The sequence below is a fragment of the Staurois parvus genome, unplaced genomic scaffold, assembly GCF_062004578.1.
Source record: "Staurois parvus isolate SC_StPar_1 unplaced genomic scaffold, SC_StPar_1.0 ptg000575l, whole genome shotgun sequence".
In the NCBI taxonomy this organism is placed as follows: Eukaryota; Metazoa; Chordata; class Amphibia; order Anura; family Ranidae; genus Staurois; species Staurois parvus.
In genome coordinates, this window is record NW_028318371.1 from 253,962 (window position 1) to 267,545 (window position 13,584).

At 44.2% G+C, this 13,584-nt stretch overlaps 1 protein-coding gene and 1 non-coding gene across 2 annotated transcripts in view; one reads left to right on the forward strand and one right to left on the reverse strand.

The window, feature by feature from the left end:
• The window catches only part of SACK1H (scaffolding CK1 anchoring protein H), a 137,678-nt gene that overhangs the window by 35,285 nt on the left and 88,809 nt on the right, over positions 1 to 13,584 (forward strand). The window lies entirely within an intron of this gene.
• Positions 7,283 to 7,384, reverse strand: LOC149450292 (U6 spliceosomal RNA). The gene has a single exon (XR_016315267.1). It is a non-coding gene; the product is annotated as a U6 spliceosomal RNA (small nuclear RNA).

Genomic DNA, 13,584 nt, shown 5'->3' on the forward strand with positions numbered 1-13,584 from the left:
CGGATATAGTGAATGCGGGGTCCGGGGAGAGCGGATATAGTGAATGCGGGGTCCGGGGAGAGCGGATATAGTGAATGTAGGGTCCGGGGAGAGCGGATATAGTGAATGCGGGGTCCGGGGAGAGCGGATATAGTGAATGCGGGGTCCAGAGAGAGTGGATATAATGAATGCGGGGTCCGGGGAGAGCGGATATAGTGAATGCGGGGTCCGGGGAGAGCGGATATAGTGAATGCGGGGTCCGGGGAGAGCGGATATAGTGAATGCGGGGTCCGGGGAGAGCGGATATAGTGAATGTAGGGTCCAGAGAGAGTGGATATAGTGAATGCGGGGTCCAGAGAGAGTGGATATAATGAATGCGGGGTCCGGGGAGAGGGGATATAGTGAATGTGGGGTCCGGGGAGAGCGGATATAGTGAATGCGGGGTCCGGGGAGAGCGGATATAGTGAATGCGGGGTCCGGGGAGAGCGGATATAGTGAATGCGGGGTCCGGGGAGAGCGAATATAGTGAATGCGGGGTCCGGGGAGAGCGGATATAGTGAATGTGGGGTTTAGGAATTTTAATTGTTTTCAGTACTTTTTTCTTTTACTCGTAATAGTCCATAAAAAAAATCGAACTCTTACCATGCTTATGGAAGGCCCTTATTTACTATTGCCTACTTAAATAAAAATACCTTATCTATGAAAAATCATCAATACATGATGTGCAAAAAAAATTACTCTCAATTAATATACCCTTTTATTTGGGTATATTAATTGAGAGAGCGATTTCTTTTTTTTTTTGCACATCTTTGTATCATGTATTGATGATTTTTATATTAATCCGTAAATCACATATGGACCGATAATCAATTGGTGATAATTTGTTATCACCGTTTGAATATCGGTCCATATGTGATTTGTGGATTCATGTAAAAATCATCAATACATGATACAAAGATGTGCAAAAAAAAAAGAAATCGCTCTCAATTAATATACCCAAATAAAACATTAATCCACAAATCACACATGGACTGATAATCAAGACGGTGATATTTGTCATCAGTCCACGTGTGATTTACGGATTAATGTTTTATTTGGGTATATTAATTGAGAGCAATATTTTTTTTTTTTTTTGCACATCTTTGTATCATGTATTGATGATTTTTCATATATAAGGTATTTTTATTTAGTATGATTTAATGCTGCACTATTCTTCTTTCTGTACAATTTTATTAGGTTGGTGTGTCACCTTTTTGGTGCTAGCAGCTTTTTCTTAGAAGCTCTCACTTATTTCTTAACGTATTTTTCAGTTATTTAGATTAAATGGTAAAAATTCCCCCAATAAGTAAATGAACCTTTTACATATAAAATTCAGTTTATTGGACTAAATCTATCATCTACTTCCTGGAATTCACCTGCCCTTCGCTCAGGCATAGGCTGAGCTGTGAACTCTCCCCTCCTGAAGACTCCTGGTATCTCAGAATTCTGAGGTAGTGGGTCACATTTTGGACTTCTCTCAGAATCATCCGAATGTTTTCTTTTACTTTGCACATTTTGCATTTATCCGAAACTGGGGCCAACAGTGTGATCTGGTAGCGAGGAAAGTGAATAGAATGAGGTTCATTGGTTCCATTCTTTTTTTTTTTTTTCTGAGAAATTATTTAGAACCCCTCCCCTAGCATTTCTGAGTAAGGGCAGATGATTATTGAATCATTTTCTTCCTGGAATCCATCTGCCCTTATTTCAGGCATAGGCTGAGCTGAGTACCGTCCCCTCTGGAGGACTCCTGGGATGTATGACATAATTTGCCCATATATGTAAACCAGGAAATGACTAATGAAATGTAATAAAGAACTATTTAAAGTAAATGTGATATAAATATAAACAATTTACTAATGCTAGCAGCATATGGATTAAAAATAGTCAATGTTGATTGAGAGAGTGAAGGAAGTTCCTATTTTTAAACAAAGGTATTGAATTTATTCATTTGAAACACAAAAACCATCTTTATTATAAATGTTTGGATGTGAAATTACCGTGTATTCTGGGTTGTGACATTTCACTGCATACATTTAATATAAAAAAAAGTATACAATAAATACATTAAAAGTACACAAATACACCACAGGCTGAATTCCTGCTTTTATAAAAGAACAATGGGGACAATGAAAAATAACAAAACAAAAAGACAAAGGAAAAAAGTTGGTGATTCCAACATAGTTTCCTGGAAGTCTGAGATAATACATTAGAATACTGAGATAATATCTTAGAGCACTCTGATATTATTATGAGACGGTATCTCAGAATTCTGAGGTAGTGGATCACATTTTGGACTTCTCTCAGAATCATCTGAATGTTTTCTTTTACTTGACCCCAGTTTCAGATAAATGCAAAATGGGCAAACAGTGTGATCTGGTAGTGAGGAAAGTGAATAGAATGAGGTTCATTGCCAGAAGGGTCACCAGCAGGAGGAAGGAGGTCCTGATTCCTCTATATAGATCTTTATATCCTTAGAGGGGTCACCAGCAGGAGGAAGGAGGTCCTGATTCCTCTATATAGATCTTTATATCCTTAGCGGGGTCACCGGCAGGAGGAAGGAGGTCCTGATTCCTCTATATAGATCTTTATAACAGTAGAGAGATCACCAGCAGGATGAAGGAGGTCCTGATTCCTCTATATAGATCTTTATATCACTAGAGGGGTCACCGGCAGGAGGAAGGAGGTCCTGATTCCTCTTTATAGATCTTTATATCACTAGAGGGGTCACTGGCAGGAGGAAGGAGGTCCTGATTCCTCTATATAGATTTGTATACCACTAGAGGGATCACCAGGAGGAGGAAGTTGGTCCTGATTCCTCTATATAGATCTTTATATCACTAGAGGGATCACCTGCAGGAGGAAGGAGGTCCTGATTCCTCTATATAGATCTTTATAACAGAAGAGAGATCACCAGCAGGAGGAAGGAGGTCCTGGTTCCTCTATATAGATCTTTATATCACTAGAGGGGTCACCAGCAGGAGGAAGGAGGTCCTGATTCCTCTATATAGATCTTTATACCACCAACAGGAGGGAGGAGGTCCTGATTCCTCTATATAGATCTTTATATCACTAGAGGGGTCACCAGCAGGAGGAAGGAGGTCCCGATTCCTCTATATAGATCTTTATATCCTTAGCGGGGTCACCATCAGGAGGAAGGAGGTCCTGATTCCTCTATATAGATCTTTATATCACTAGAGGGGCCACCAGCAGGAGGAAGGAGGTCCTGATTCCCCTATATAGACCTTTATAACAGTAGAGAGATCACCAGCAGGAGGAAGGAGGTCCTGATTCCTCTATATAGATCTTTATATCACTAGAGGGGCCACCGGCAGGAGGAAGGAGGTCCTGATTCCCGTATATAGATCTTTATATCACTAGAGGGGCCACCAGCAAGAGGAAGGAGGTCCTGATTCCTCTATATAGATCTTTATAACAGTAGAGAGATCACCAGCAGGATGAAGGAGGTCCTGATTCCTCTATATAGATCTTTATATCACTAGAGGTGTCACCGGCAGGAGGAAGGAGGTCCTGATTCCTCTTTATAGATCTTTATATCACTAGAGGGGTCACTGGCAGGAGGAAGGAGGTCCTGATTCCTCTATATAGATTTGTATACCACTAGAGGGATCACCAGGAGGAGGAAGGAGGTCCTGATTCCTCTATATAGATCTTTATATCACTAGAGGGATCACCTGCAGGAGGAAGGAGGTCCTGATTCCTCTATATAGATCTTTATAACAGAAGAGAGATCACCAGCAGGAGGAAGGAGGTCCTGGTTCCTCTATATAGATCTTTATATCACTAGAGGGGTCACCAGCAAGAGGAAAGAGGTCCTGATTCCCCTATATAGATCTTTATATCACTAGAGGGATCACCTGCAGGAGGAAGGAGGTCCTGATTCCTCTATATAGATCTTTATATCCTTAGCGGGGTCACCGGCAGGAGGAAGGAGGTCCTGATTCCTCTATATAGATCTTTATAACAGTAGAGAGATCACCGGCAGGAGGAAGGAGGTCCTGATTCCTCTATATAGATCTTTATATCACTAGAGGGGTCACCATCAGGTGGAAGGAGGTCCTTATTCCTCTATATAGATCTTTATACCACTAGAGGGGTCACCAGCAAGAGGAAAGAGGTCCTGATTCCCGTATATAGATCTTTATATCACTAGAGGGGTCACCAGCAGGAGGAAGAAGGTCCTGATTCCCCTATATAGATCTTTATATCACTAGAGGGGTCACCAGCAGGAGGAAGGAGGTCCTGATTCCTCTATATAGATCTTTATATCCTTAGCGGGGTCACCGGCAGGAGGAATGAGGTCCTGATTCCTCTATATAGATTTGTATACCACTAGAGGGATCACCAGGAGGAGGAAGGCGGTCCTGATTCCTCTATATAGATCTTTATATCACTAGAGGGATCACCTGCAGGAGGAAGGAGGTCCTGATTCCTCTATATAGATCTTTATATCCTTAGAGGGGTCACCAGCAAGAGGAAAGAGGTCCTGATTCCCCTATATTGATCTTTATATCACTAGAGGGGTCACCAGCAGGAGGAAGGAGTTCCTGATTCCTCTATATAGATCTTTATATCACTGGAGGGGTCACCAGCAGGAGGAAGGAGGTCCCGATTCCTCTATATAGATCTTTATATCCTTAGCGGGGTCACCAGCAGGAGGAAGGAGGTCCTGATTCCCCTATATAGATCTTTATATCACTAGAGGGGTTACCGGCAGGAGGAAGGAGGTCCTGATTCCTCTTTATAGATCTTTATATCACTAGAGGGGTCACTGGCAGGAGGAAGGAGGTCCTGATTCCTCTATATAGATTTGTATACCACTAGAGGGATCACCAGGAGGAGGAAGGAGGTCCTGATTCCTCTATATAGATCTTTATATCACTAGAGGGATCACCTGCAGGAGGAAGGAGGTCCTGATTCCTCTATATAGATCTTTATAACAGAAGAGAGATCACCAGCAGGAGGAAGGAGGTCCTGGTTCCTCTATATAGATCTTTATATCACTAGAGGGGTCACCAGCAAGAGGAAAGAGGTCCTGATTCCCCTATATAGATCTTTATATCACTAGAGGGATCACCTGCAGGAGGAAGGAGGTCCTGATTCCTCTATATAGATCTTTATATCCTTAGCGGGGTCACCGGCAGGAGGAAGGAGGTCCTGATTCCTCTATATAGATCTTTATAACAGTAGAGAGATCACCGGCAGGAGGAAGGAGGTCCTGATTCCTCTATATAGATCTTTATATCACTAGAGGGGTCACCATCAGGTGGAAGGAGGTCCTTATTCCTCTATATAGATCTTTATACCACTAGAGGGGTCACCAGCAAGAGGAAAGAGGTCCTGATTCCCGTATATAGATCTTTATATCACTAGAGGGGTCACCAGCAGGAGGAAGAAGGTCCTGATTCCCCTATATAGATCTTTATATCACTAGAGGGGTCACCAGCAGGAGGAAGGAGGTCCTGATTCCTCTATATAGATCTTTATATCCTTAGCGGGGTCACCGGCAGGAGGAATGAGGTCCTGATTCCTCTATATAGATTTGTATACCACTAGAGGGATCACCAGGAGGAGGAAGGCGGTCCTGATTCCTCTATATAGATCTTTATATCACTAGAGGGATCACCTGCAGGAGGAAGGAGGTCCTGATTCCTCTATATAGATCTTTATATCCTTAGAGGGGTCACCAGCAAGAGGAAAGAGGTCCTGATTCCCCTATATTGATCTTTATATCACTAGAGGGGTCACCAGCAGGAGGAAGGAGTTCCTGATTCCTCTATATAGATCTTTATATCACTGGAGGGGTCACCAGCAGGAGGAAGGAGGTCCCGATTCCTCTATATAGATCTTTATATCCTTAGCGGGGTCACCAGCAGGAGGAAGGAGGTCCTGATTCCCCTATATAGATCTTTATATCACTAGAGGGGTTACCGGCAGGAGGAAGGAGGTCCTGATTCCTCTTTATAGATCTTTATATCACTAGAGGGGTCACTGGCAGGAGGAAGGAGGTCCTGATTCCTCTATATAGATCTGTATACCACTAGAGGGATCACCAGGAGGAGGAAGGAGGTCCTGATTCCTCTATATAGATCTTTATATCACTAGAGGGATCACCTGCAGGAGGAAGGAGGTCCTGATTCCTCTATATAGATCTTTATATCCTTAGAGGGGTCACCAGCAGGAGGAAGGAGGTCCTGATTCCTCTATATAGATCTTTATATCACTAGAGGGATCACCTGCAGGAGGAAGGAGGTCCTGATTCCTCTATATAGATCTTTATATCACTAGAGGTATCACCAGCAAGAGGAAGGAGGTCCTGATTCCTCTATATAGATCTTTATACCACTAGAGGGGTCTCCGGCAGGAGGAAGGAGGTCCTGATTCCTCTATATAGATCTTTATACCACTAGAGGGGTCTCCGGCAGGAGGAAGGAGGTCCTGATTCCTCTATATAGATCTTTATACCACTAGAGGGGTCACCGGCAGGAGGAAGGAGGTCCTGATTCCTCTATATAGATCCTTATATCACTAGAGGGGTCACCGGCAGGAGGAAGGAGGTCCTGATTCCTCTATATAGATCCTTATATCACTAGAGGGGTCACCATCAGGTGGAAGGAGGTCCTGATTCCTCTATATAGATCTTTATATCACTAGAGGGGTCACCATCAGGAGGAAGGAGGTCCTGATTCCTCTATATAGATCTTTATATCACTAGAGGGGTCACCGGCAGGAGGAAGGAGGTCCTGATTCCTCTATATAGATCTTTATATCACTAGAGGGATCACCAGCAGGAGGAAGGAGGTCCTGATTCCTCTATATAGATCTTTAGGTAGACCTCATTTAGAATACTGTGTCCAGTTCTGGAGATCTCACAAACAGACATTAATAAAATAGAACGAATCCAGAGATGGGCAACGAAAGTGGTGAAAGGTATGAGGGATAAAACATATCAGGAGAGACTTCAGGAACTTAATATGTCCAGTCTGGAGGAAAGAATGGGAAGGATGAAAGGATGGACATGTCTGAAACCTATATATACATGAAAGCTGTGAATATGGTTGAGGAGGGGCAGTAGTTTCAATATGAAGCCAAGGTCAAGAACACGGGGACATGACCTCAAACTAGAGGAGGAAAGCCCAAAACTAACCTTAGAAAGTTGTATTTTATAGAAAGAGGAGTTGATGCTAAGAATAGACTTCCAGCAGAACTAGGAAGTTGGTCAACAGTAAGTAGATTTATTTATTTATTTTCTGTGGAACGCTTCACGAATTTGCGTGTCATCCTTGCACAGGGGCCAACTTTCTTTGTATGGTTCAAATTTTAGTGTATGTGCTGCCGGAGCAAGCACCAGTACGTAGATTTACACAAGATTTGGAGAAACTTGGATCTATACTCAGACGAGAATGGTAAAATCTGAAAGGAACAGACTTGAAGGACCACTTGGTCTTTCTCTGCCACCACTCTGTTTTCTCTCCCTCTCCTCTTCAAAAGGGAAAAGATTCATAGCGGCAGGAGAGGCGATTGAAGTTTTTAATGAGGGGTTTGGGTCTGGTGACAGGATTAAATGACGGTCTCCCTCCCTCTGTGTCACCATGACAAACCTCTGATGCGCCGGACGCAGCGTGAGGCGGATCAGAGTCACCCAGACGATGGATCAGATGGACCATCCGTCTGTGCTGCGCGGTGACACGGGGAGCCTGTGAAGGAGACACAATGTCTTACCACCATCTATGTAGACACCACGGCCACATCGCGCCGACACATTGGCCAGCCACATGGAATCTGTACCTTCCAGTGCTTCAGGACACTGGGACCTGGGGGCGAAACGTCTGGATGGCGCTGACCTCTCCATCGTTCTTGTTCCAAGAAGACCTGCAGGAGCCACTGGGCTCGTCCTTCTGCTCATGGAACCATTCTGCGGTGAGCTGTGGGGAAGGGTAATGGCGTCCAGTCTGATAGATGGGCTGGGAGATAAAGATATGTGTGTGTGGCCACCTTGAAGGAGATGCCTTCAAGGAACCTGCACAGATTGGTGACCTGAAAATGTTGACTGCCTGGCTGTCTCTGGATTCAATCATTCTTAGTCCATGTTGTCAAGTATAGGGTAAGGTAAGATGGTAGTAAATTTGGCTGATCGAGGGAAATTATCCAACGAGCCCGTTCAACAGAAGATCATTAGATTGAATCCTTTCAAGTGGAAGTGGCCACACATTGATCAAAATTTGACCAGTCCCTGCTGAACCTGAACCGGTCGAATGGCGATCAATCTTTGGCCAGCTTAAGTCACAACATGGAGTTTATATATGGCTGACATCTCTTTCCCTGTGTCATGCAACTGGGTGCCTGAGCAACCAATCGTCAAGCGGCAGCGCTGCCACCTGGGAGGGTAGTCACAGATGTTGTGTTTGGTGTGTATGGTGCCATTGCTGCTATGCTATTGTGAATGATTGTATTTGTACTTTTATCGTCTTTCTGTGGAGCCTCTATCCATCCAAAATTGTCCCATTTCAGTTCTGGATGGATGACAGTAGGCTGAATCAACCACCAGCTAACGGCCACTCCAGCAGTGAGATCTTGGTGAGTTCCCAGCTCCGCCCACCTGAGTCTCACTTGCTTGGCTTCTGAATGGTGGTCTAATAGGGAAAACCTTACTGCTACAATGTGTCTTTATATACTTTCCAATCATCAGAGTTTCTAGAGATCCTTTGTGATGGAGTATGCGACTTTGCTGTGAGTGCATAGATGCTGGCACCTCTGAGCAGTGCTCAGGGAGTACAATGGTACATCGCTATAACGTTTCCAACTATCCTGGTAGAGGTTTTGGGATACTGATCTGGAAATATCGCTGATCACAGGGATTATTGTGATTGGCCTGTGTGGTCAGGAATCAAGTTTTTTATCTGAGAGGTAAAAATGGACATAGTTGACCACGTATTTTATCACCCTCTGTGGAGGTGTCTCTGCGCCATTTTCTTATGTACTGATCCCTGTGATCTCTACTCTGGAATATATAGATCCCTGTGATCTCTACTCTGGAATATATAGATCCCTGTGATCTCTACTCTGGAATATATAGATCCCTGTGATCTCTACTCTGGAATATATAGATCCCTGTGATCTCTACTTTGGAATATATAGAACCCTGTGATCTCTACTTTGGAATATGTAGATACCTGTGATCTGTACTTTGGAATATATAGATCCCTGTGATCTCTACTCTGGAATATATAGATCCCTGTGATCTCTACTCTGGAATATATAGATCCCTGTGATCTCTACTTTGGAATATATAGATCCCTGTGATCTCTACTTTGGAATATGTAGATACCTGTGATCTGTACTTTGGAATATATAGATCCCTGTGATCTCTACTCTGGAATATATAGATCCCTGTGATCTCTACTCTGGAATATATAGATCCCTGTGATCTCTACTTTGGAATATATAGATCCCTGTGATCTCTACTATGGAATATATAGATCCCTGTGATCTCTACTCTGGAATGTATTGATCTCTACTCTGGTATGTATTGATCTCTGTGATCTCTACTCTGGTATGTATTGATCCCTGTGGTCTCCACTGTAGTAAGTATTGATCCCTGTGGTCTCCACTGTAGTAAGTATTGATCCCTGTGGTCTCCACTCTGGTCTGTATTGATCCCTGTGGTCTCCACTCTGGTCTGTATTGATCCCTGTGATCTCCACTCTGGTATGTATTGATCCCTGTGATCTCCACTGTAGTAAGTATTGATCCCTGTGATCTCTACTCTGGTCTGTATCGATCCCTGTGGTCTCCGCTCTGGTCTGTATCGATCCCTGTGGTCTCCGCTCTGGTCTGTATCGATCCCTGTGGTCTCAGCTCTGGTCTGTATCGATCCCTGTGGTCTCCGCTCTGGTCTGTATCGATCCCTGTGGTCTCCGCTCTGGTCTGTATCGATCCCTGTGGTCTCCGCTCTGGTCTGTATCGATCCCTGTGGTCTCCGCTCTGGTCTGTATCGATCCTTGTGGCCTCCGCTCTGGTCTGTATCGATCCCTGTGGTCTCCGCTCTGGTCTGTGTCGATCCCTGTGCTCTCCGCTCTGGTCTGTGTCGATCCCTGTGCTCTCCGCTCTGGTCTGTGTCGATCCCTGTGGTCTCCGCTCTGGTCTGTGTCGATCCCTGTGGTCTCCGCTCTGGTCTGTGTCGATCCCTGTGGTCTCCGCTCTGGTCTGTGTCGATCCCTGTGGTCTCCGCTCTGGTCTGTGTCGATCCCTGTGGTCTCCGCTCTGGTCTGTGTCGATCCCTGTGGTCTCCGCTCTGGTCTGTGTCGATCCCTGTGGTCTCCGCTCTGGTCTGTGTCGATCCCTGTGGTCTCCGCTCTGGTCTGTGTCGATCCCTGTGGTCTCCGCTCTGGTCTGTGTCGATCCCTGTGGTCTCCGCTCTGGTCTGTGTCGATCCCTGTGGTCTCCGCTCTGGTCTGTGTCGATCCCTGTGGTCTTCGCTCTGGCCTGTATTGATCCCAGTGATCTCTACTCTGGTCTGTATTGACCCCTGCGATCTGGGTGCTGATTAGGGTTGCATTTTATTCCTGGATCCTTACAGGTGTCTCTGGATGTTTCTTACCTGGACTGTGACCCCTCATTGTTGTCACAATTGTTTTATGATGGCTTCTGTCATTAATGAGTAACCGGTGGAGTGCGGGGAATGGCCGCTGACAGTCGATAACCATCCCATGAATGTCACCTTTATGACTGTTGGGAAGATCAGGGACATATTTGCTTTTCATAATTATATAGCTAGGTTGAAAAAAAAAAAAAAGGCCGTTGAGTTTAACCAATAGAAAAAAGGAATCCATAAAACAATAGAAATGCCTCATATACACACCAGATACACGAGGCTGATCCAGAGGAGGGCAAAATAAACTCTTTCTAAGGCATCATGGCCCCATTTCCCCTAACGGGGACAACAAAGTCCCTTCCTGATCTCCGGTTCATTTCGTGGCACTTTGTCCACTTTTCTTGCTAAAAAAAAAAATCTGCCCTCTTCACGGGAGCTCCGCCTCCACCTTCTCTCTACTCGAAAATCATGGATAATACTAACTTTATGGTGGAGTAAGTAATCGGCCAAATTTTCAGTGGGGAAAAAAAAAATGAAGGCGACCTCTTTAAATTTGGTCAAATCTATCCATGAAGATTTAGAAGAATTATTTTTTTTGTTGACCTATGATGGAAAAGAGCCGAAATATCGAAAGGAGTCTGAATTTCCTGTGAATAAGGTGAGAGATCCATTTCTTCGCACTGTAAATATTGCCGATTCTATATAGAAGCCTCTTGCGTTCCCTGTGCAGCAGAGCTCAGACTGGGAGAGTGAGAACCAGCACAAGGAGCCAGCATGTGCTGCAGTGCTCATGTACCGGCAAAGAGCATGATGTTAGGAGGAGAGAGCAGAGTGAGCTCTTCTGTCTGGTGCTTCTCCTTTCAACCCTTTCAGTCACCGGTCATGCGATTTATGTGCAATTTCAGCTGTGATTTCTGAAGACATTTTTGCTACTTGGGAAGATTTTCAATGATTTCTTGCCATTTGCAGTGCTATTTCTATTATATTCTATGTAGGTGAAATCACAAGAAAACTGCAGAAAAAGTCATGGAAGGACTACTTTAGAAATCGCGCCGCAGCAAATCGCACATGTTAAGACACCGTCGTTCACATTCATTAGATGCGATTTCAATTACCAAATCGCACCTGAAATCGCACCGGTGTGACCGGGCACTATTGCTACTTGTGAAGATGTTCAACAATTTTTGCAGTGTGATTTCCATTCTATTCTATGTAGGTGAAATTGCAACAAAACTGCAGAAAAAGTCATGCAATAAACTACTTTGGAAATCGCACCGCAGCAAATCGCACATGTAAAATACTGACCTTCACATTCATTAGATGCGATTTCAATTCCCAAATCGCACCGGTGTGACCGGGCACTATTGTCACTTGTGAAGATTTTCAATGATTTCTTGCCATTTGCAGTGTGATTTCTATTATATTTTATGTAGGTGAAATCGCAACAAAACTGCAGGAAAATGTAACGCAAGAACTACTTTAGAAATCGTGCCGCAGCAAATCGCACGTGTTAAGACGCCGACGTTCACATTCATTAGATGCGATTTTCAGGTGCGATTTCAATTCGCAAATTGCACAGGTATGACCAGGCACTCCAATATCCATTCACAGGCTGGGGGAGGGACAAGACCTGTAACACCCCGGTCACACTGATCCGACTTTAAAATCGTGCAAATTCCAGTGAAGTCGCAAAATTTACAAGATGGATGGAATTCCGACTTGAGGTTGTGATTAAGCACGAGATGGTGTGAAACGCGTTAACAGCTCCTGTATTCATGTCCTGGTGTATCGTGTGTCCTATGGATCAATCAACACTATATTCATCTATCCTCTGGTGTGCGGCTGACCCTCCTTCCTGTTGAGGTGCGACTTTCAAGATGCAGATGTCTTTGCAAATCGCACCGAAAGTAGTTCACGCACTACATTAGAAATCGGTGCGGCTCCGACCAAGACTGAATCGCACCCATATGATCGCTGTAATTGTGGACAATAGGGTGCGACTTGCCATGCGATCAGCAAGTCGCACCTGGTGTGACCTGGGTTTAAGTGTTACTGAGCAGCAGCAGAGGAAAATCAAATCTCCACCTCTGCCTCACAGTACTGTCCTCTGTGGCAGAGCTGTGTAAACCTTAGGACTGGATGGAAAGAGGTCCTCTGGTAGGTAAAGCAATCTTTCTTTCCTTTCCTCCCTTTCCTTTCCTTTCCTTTCCTTTCCTTTCCTTTCCTTCCTTTCCTTCCTTTCCTTCCTTTTCTTTCTTTCCTTTTCTTTCTTTCCTTTCCTTTCTTTCCTTCCTTTCTTTCCTTTTCTTTCTTTCTTTCTTTCCTTTTCTTTCTTTCTTTCTTTCCTTTTCTTTCCTTTCCTTTCCTTCCTTTTCTTTCTTTCCTTTCTTTCTTTCCTTCCTGCCTTTCCTTGCTTTCTTTCTTTCTTTCTTTCTTTCCTCTGCCTCACAGTACTGTCCTCTGTGGCAGAGCTGTGTAAACCTTAGGACTGGATGGAAAAGAGGTCCTCTGGTAGGTAAAGCAATATTTCTTTCTTTCCTTCCTTTCCTTTCTTTCCTTTCTTTCCTTATTTTCCTTTCTTTCCTTATTTTCCTTTTCTTTCCTTTCTTTCCTTTCTTTTTCCTCTTCCTTCCTTCCTCTTATGTCAATTTACACAGCACTTTTACATATATATTGTACATTCACATCAGTCCCTAACCCTCAAGGAGTGTACAATCTAAGGTCCCTAACTCACATTCATACATACACACACTAGGGCCAATCCACCTACCAGCATGTCTTTGGAGTGTGGGAGGAAACCGGAGCACCCGGAGGAAACCCATGCAGGTACAGGGAGAACATGTAAACTTCAGCAGGTGGTGCTGTGGTTGGGTTTCGAACCAATGACCCGAATACTTCCAGGTGGAAGTGCTAACCGTTTAGGCACTGTGCTGCCCGATATGGTTTTATTTGTG